This window comes from Erpetoichthys calabaricus, chromosome 4 (genome assembly GCF_900747795.2).
Source record: "Erpetoichthys calabaricus chromosome 4, fErpCal1.3, whole genome shotgun sequence".
NCBI classification, from domain to species: domain Eukaryota; kingdom Metazoa; phylum Chordata; class Cladistia; order Polypteriformes; family Polypteridae; genus Erpetoichthys; species Erpetoichthys calabaricus.
In genome coordinates, this window is record NC_041397.2 from 246,547,221 (window position 1) to 246,553,220 (window position 6,000).

The window sequence follows — 6,000 nt, forward strand, 5'->3', positions numbered from 1 at the left end:
GTTCTGGGGATGCCAGACTGTCAGATCTCACAAATGTGGAGCCATTCTGCATTGGGGAATCACTGCCATTGACTTTTGTACACCGACTGACCTATCCATCCATCCATTATCCAACCCGCTGAATCCGAACACAGGGTCACTGGGCTCTGCTGGAGCCAATCCCAGCCAACACAGGGCACAAGGCAGGAACCAATCCAGGGCAGGGTGCCAACCCACCGCAGACCGACTGACCCATCCCTTCATTAAATTATTAATATGGCTTAGTTGGGGCGGCACGGTGGTGCAGTGGTAGCACTGCTACCTCGCAGTTAGGAGACCCAGGTTCGCTTCCCGGGTCCTCCCTGCGTGGAGTTTGCATGTTCTCCCCGTGTCTGCGTGGGTTTCCTCCGGGCGCTCCGGTTTCCTCCCACAGTCCAAAGACATGCAGGTTAGGTGGATTGGTGATTCTAAATTGGCCCTAGTGTGTGCTTGGTGTGTGGGTGGGTGAGTTTGTGTGTGTCCTGCGGTGGGTTGGCACCCTGCCTGGGATTGGTTCCCTGCCTTGTGCCCTGTGTTGGCTGGGATTGGCTCCAGCAGACCCCCGCGACCCTGTGTTCGGATTCAGCGGGTTGGGAAATGGATGGATGGATGGATGGATGGATGGCTTAGTTGTTAAAAAAGGTTCACAGATTCAATTAGTTTCATGTGTGTTCCCCGAGCAGGTCCGCATGCATCTGCTACCAGAGTAACTTTTGGATTACACCGTCCTGTTCCGGATTAAACAGGCTTGAAGAGAGATGAATGAATAGACTGTCAAGTCACCCTGAAATAGAACTAATGGCCTCCAAAGTAAATGGACAGATAACTATAATGCCCCCCCTAAGTTGCTTCTAGTAACAAGCTGTGCTACCTGTCTAAGATGAGTTGAAATCTGAGTAATCGATGTAGACCTCAGTGTTAATGCTTGCAGTGCACCATCTATTAAAATGTATTTTGTAATGCATGTAGTAATAAATTGCACTGCATTTGTCATTCCAGCAGATGGCACATCACAAACATTTGTAGTAGTAAAATGCATTACTATGTCTCTAGAGTGTGCATATGTCTCTGTCATATGTCATTTGGTATGGGATTCATGAAAGAAGTGTTAATGTTTGTGATGTGCCATCTGTTGGAAATATAGACATGGTAACCAGACGGACCCAGAGACACTTATCCTTTTATTAAGGTGGATATAATAACATGACAATATTTAACTAACAATAGAAAGCACATACTGTGTTTTGTCTATTTGTCTGTCTGCATGAAAACAACTCAACTCCCAGTGGACAGATTTTTGAAATTTGACACACTTATTAAAGGAAATCTGAGCACTTCAGTTTTCATTGAGAAATCTCAAACACCATGCGCTGTACACATTTTTGAAATTCCAAAATCTCCCATTGAAAAGCATTGGCAAATTTACAACTTGTCTACATTAAAACAGAGAAACATTCTTTGCAACATCAGCTATGAATTACTTTACTGTTTCAGTTTTACTTTCAATTTGAATTTCTTTTTATATTATTTTCTTTGACAGACACTCCTGATGGCAAAACATTGCAGTCGTGCCCACTGAAGCAAGTGCACTTTGGATGGGGCGGAGTCAGATGTAGGAGGGGCTGGATGGCAGAGTATTATCTCTATAACTAAGGTACGATGTTAGATGTTGATTTATTTATTCAGTTGTCACATAATGAGATCCTTCATGTATTCAATACAGTAGTAAAGATGTTGTTCATTTCTTCATCACTGTCCCCTTCTGTACCAGAATGCAGTGTTAGGGCTCTTTATGTGCCTTCTGCATTCAACACATCCCACGCCTGGCACTCGTCTCTCTGGCTGTGTGAACCTCAGTCACATCAGCTCACTTCTCCTGCTCTTTGAAATTGGTGCGGGTAAGTCACATGATGTTAATGTCTGTAAAAGTTCAAAATCAAAGTAACTTAAATTATGTTCAAATGTATGAAAGATGGTTCAGGGGGCGCTTTATCCTACAGTGCCTAAATGTGGACTCATTATTTCTGTCACACTAAAAACACCCTCATGGCTGTAATATCCAAAAATCACAATAATTTGATATTTATGTTGGCAAAGTGTCACAATGATCCACTATCAGGTTAGGATGCAGCCAGAAATTTTAGCCTGAGACTTTGGCACAGATTTAAAATCTCCATTGGGTATTTTTATTATGTTTCTGTTTTTTGAATACAAGTAGACCCTCACTCCCCACAACTAACAACAGCACACCAACCTTTTCATCACTTGAGTTGGAATCTGCTGTCTACAATTTTAATGCACAATATTGTAAAGCGGTATATAAAACCACATTTTATGTACTCTACTAGGACATGTATTTACATTATTTTACCGCTCAGTGTTGCAAAAATAAGTAGTAAACAAAATTTTGATAGCACTGTGACCACAAAATTTAAAAAAATTTCGTTTTTCAAATGAGCGAACCATGTCTCCTTGTGCACCTGAGCGTCACACAATGCAGCGATCTTTTCCTGAAATTAAACATTTGTGTGATCAGCTTTAGGTATGGCGGACAGAGCAGCGTGTGGGGTGCTGTTTCAGTTCCAGTTAGAGACTCACCCTGAGACTCCAGCGTAAGTCATTTCACCCTCAAGTGCTTCAATTATAGTAACGTTTTGACGACTCGTTTCTTTTGATAAGATAACTTAATACATTCATCCACATCTATCTCTATTGAAGTGGAATGTGTTGCTCCTTCCCTGACTGTAGCACATTCTTTCTGCATGTTCTCTGGACAGTTAAGGACATACTGTTAGCATCATCACTACGTTTGTGACATTCAGTGAAGATAAGAATGTATATGAATCTTAATTACGTTGTTGGAACGGCCATAAGTTATACTTCAGGGGTAGTTCAAGCCCTAAATACCACCCTGGCCACACCCGTGATGACTGACCATCATGTCTGCCCGGTTTGGCTCCAGCTCCCTGTAGCCCTGAACTGCACTGTCTGGGGACAGAAGTCATTAATGATGGTCAGGTTTTCTGGGTTGTTTCATTGTAATTAAAACTGGAAACATTTAAGCAGCATTTCATTAACAAGCAGAATAGGTTATGGCCAAGCAAGTGAGTTTTCTTGCATAAAATACCACAGAAAAGGACGCATTCATCATCACTTGTTTTGACTTTGTGTCCACATTTCCACTGTCCGGTCACAGGGAGCTGAAGCCTACCTAAGGGAATGAGATGGCAGGTCTTCACTGGGCACACACACTCTCACACTGCTGCATGTCTGTCCAGCTAAGCCAGTGACAGGACAATGGACAAAACCCCACAGGAGACACTAACCGGGCTGGCAAATGAATTCATTGCAGTGGTTTTTGTAAAGCTGCAGCCAGGCCTCCATGCTGCCACTCAATCTAAGTTTACCTGCCTTTCAATTCTACACTTGATGTTATCAAAAGAATCAGGTCCGCAGAACGCCTCGGGCCATTATCAAATGAGCTGCCATGTAATTTTCTTGTGAGAAATGTCAGTTTCCCATGAAACTTTTCTTTTGGCTTCTGATCAATTCTAGACTCTTAACCTAGGCAACTGTTCACCTGGTGCTTGAAAGGCTTAAACAATTACCACAGGAGGAAGTGCAAACAATCCACTGTTGGAGCTTGTGCAACACGGAGAAGCGTGTTTACGTGCCAAGTACGAGGTGTGAGAGGAATGTCTTCTCCAAATGCAAATAAACCATTTGAGCCTGCAGCACTGGAGACAGCCGGGCTCAAGCTCTCGACATTCTCTTCTCGGATATTTGTGAACAGGCAACGTAATCTTTCACTCAGAAGCCTGCCATCATCATTGTTCATTTTCTCAGATTATTTTTATGTATAACTTAGTGCAGGGTTCCTAAATACAACAATCTGCGACATGCAAGCTTAATTGGACATTTAAATTTTTGTTTTCCTCACTGGTTCACTGCTTAGCCAGACGATGTACTCAGAACCTGATCAGATGCACGATGTGCTCTTTAAGGTTATCATCAATCTACCTCATCAACAGAAGATGACGCGGTCGTGCATGTCGGGATTACATATATAATTAATCTTCTATTACTTATTTCTTATTTGTATGATTATTTCAGTGTTTGCAATCAGGTGCATCACCATTTTAGTGCTTTCAGTCACTCCGATGCTATGTGTATAATTTTTAAATCCTCGCAGGTGAAAGGGGGTTGTAGGCCACAAAAAGACTGTGTGGGTTGGCCCCACGCTAGTGATCGCATCTCGGGAGCCTCTTGAACCCGCAGCTGCTGATAACGTGCCTGAGGGATGAGCCAGCGGATGAGGACATAACACACATTTAGCAAGGGGTAGGTGTATAAGTGCGTCAGTGCTTTTATTCCACAAATGCTTTTAAAAGACAATCCAAAGAAACAGTAAATCGAAGCAGTGCTTCCTCCCATTGTGGAAAGCATACCCCCGGTCACAGACAGACAGACACCAGAATGTCCAAAACACACTTCTTTTATTTCTTTCCGCACCACAATGCCTTCCTCCTCACACTCTTTCTTCTTTCTCTTTCTCTTTCTCTCCGCCTCTCCCCTCCTCACAAGCTTCGTCTCCTTCCTCCCAACTCTGGCTCCTCTTCTGGAGGGAGGCGGTCCCTTATATACTGACCCGGATGAGCTCCAGGTGCTCCCCTTGATGACACTTCCTGGTGTGGCGGAAGAGTCCAGAGAGTCCCTGGAAGCACTCCGGGTGCCCCTGGGAATTCTTCCGGCAGCACTTCCTGGTGTGGCGGAAGTGCTGCCATCTGGGACTTCACAACTGTCTGGGCGCCCCCTGGTGGTGACCACGTCCTCCGATAGGGATAAATGTCCGAAGTCCGGTCCAGTGGCCCATAAGCAGACCCGGGCGGCTGCCCCCTTGTGCCCCAGGGCAAGTATTGTCCATCACGGGGACCATCCAGGCGTCCCGGCTGGGTAGGGTCCTCATCCATCTGGGACACATGATAAATAAATAAATACATAAAAAGCAAGTACATCATGGATGTTAAACACAATCCAATAAATAGTCCTTTAAACCGAGGTTAAAATCTCACAGGCTAGGAAACTCTTCTTTTAAATATCCTGGTGTGTCCCTTCATCTTGGCGTCTCCACTCCTCATCCTGAGCAGACCTTGCAGGAGGAGAAGACGCCAAACTGACAGGAGTCCACCTTCCTGGACTTCTGCAGAGAGTCGCCTGCACCACTTCATCACTGAACCGCTCATCTGGAGCGATCCTCTACTACAGGACCCTGAGCATTGGCCACCCGCTCCCCTGAGGGGCTCTCATCATGGCTGCCTGCCTCCTCTCTCGTCTGCTCATTCGTTCTTGCACCAGCTCTCTGTCCTATCTTCCTCCCTGCTTCTCTCTCCTCCTATAACTCCTTTTCTTCCATCTTTTGTTTTTCTCGATTTCCCTTTTTCTCGAGCCATCTCATCCTCATATGACTCCTTGGGCGCGGCATCCCAGTCATGCACCGCAGGAAGCCGATGAAGCAACTGAGACAGACGGCATCCTCACGTGCAGGTGAGTCGCGGCCACTTACCTCACCAACCCCTCGCAGCTGCACGAGCGCGCACACCCACAGAGATCGAGCCAGCCAAATAAACTATGAACTTTAGAAAGAGAGAACTATGAACTTTATAAAGGAAGAATGAATTTATATTAACAAAAAGAAGCGCAAAATGACAAAAACTGCGGTAAACTAGGAATTATAAGCAAAAATCCAATAAACCAAAACTGCTAAACCTCCAACAATCAATGAACCTCTTGTGTTAACATCTCATCTGTCAGAGGAGGACAGCAGACCCTCACCAGATCCATCATGGTGGTCCTTCTTCTTGGGGTTCTACCTGCAAAACATAGGGAATGTGGCACTGAGGCTCACATACACAATATAAAACAATATTAGCAAAAAAAACTACATTACTGTATAACAAAAATAATAATTCAAAAACAACATAA

General features: G+C 44.5%; 2 protein-coding genes across 12 annotated transcripts in view; both read left to right on the plus strand.

Moving 5' to 3' along the window:
• fhip1b (FHF complex subunit HOOK interacting protein 1B) overlaps positions 1-6,000 on the plus strand; it is a 287,627-nt gene that overhangs the window by 195,366 nt on the left and 86,261 nt on the right. The window lies entirely within an intron of this gene.
• The window catches only part of LOC114651236 (uncharacterized), a 118,942-nt gene continuing 114,497 nt past the window's right edge, over positions 1,556-6,000 (plus strand). Inside the window, exon 1 of the mRNA XM_051926183.1 lies at positions 1,556-1,672. The gene's annotated coding sequence lies outside the window, so the exon portion shown is untranslated. The remainder of the gene's footprint in view (positions 1,673-6,000) is intronic.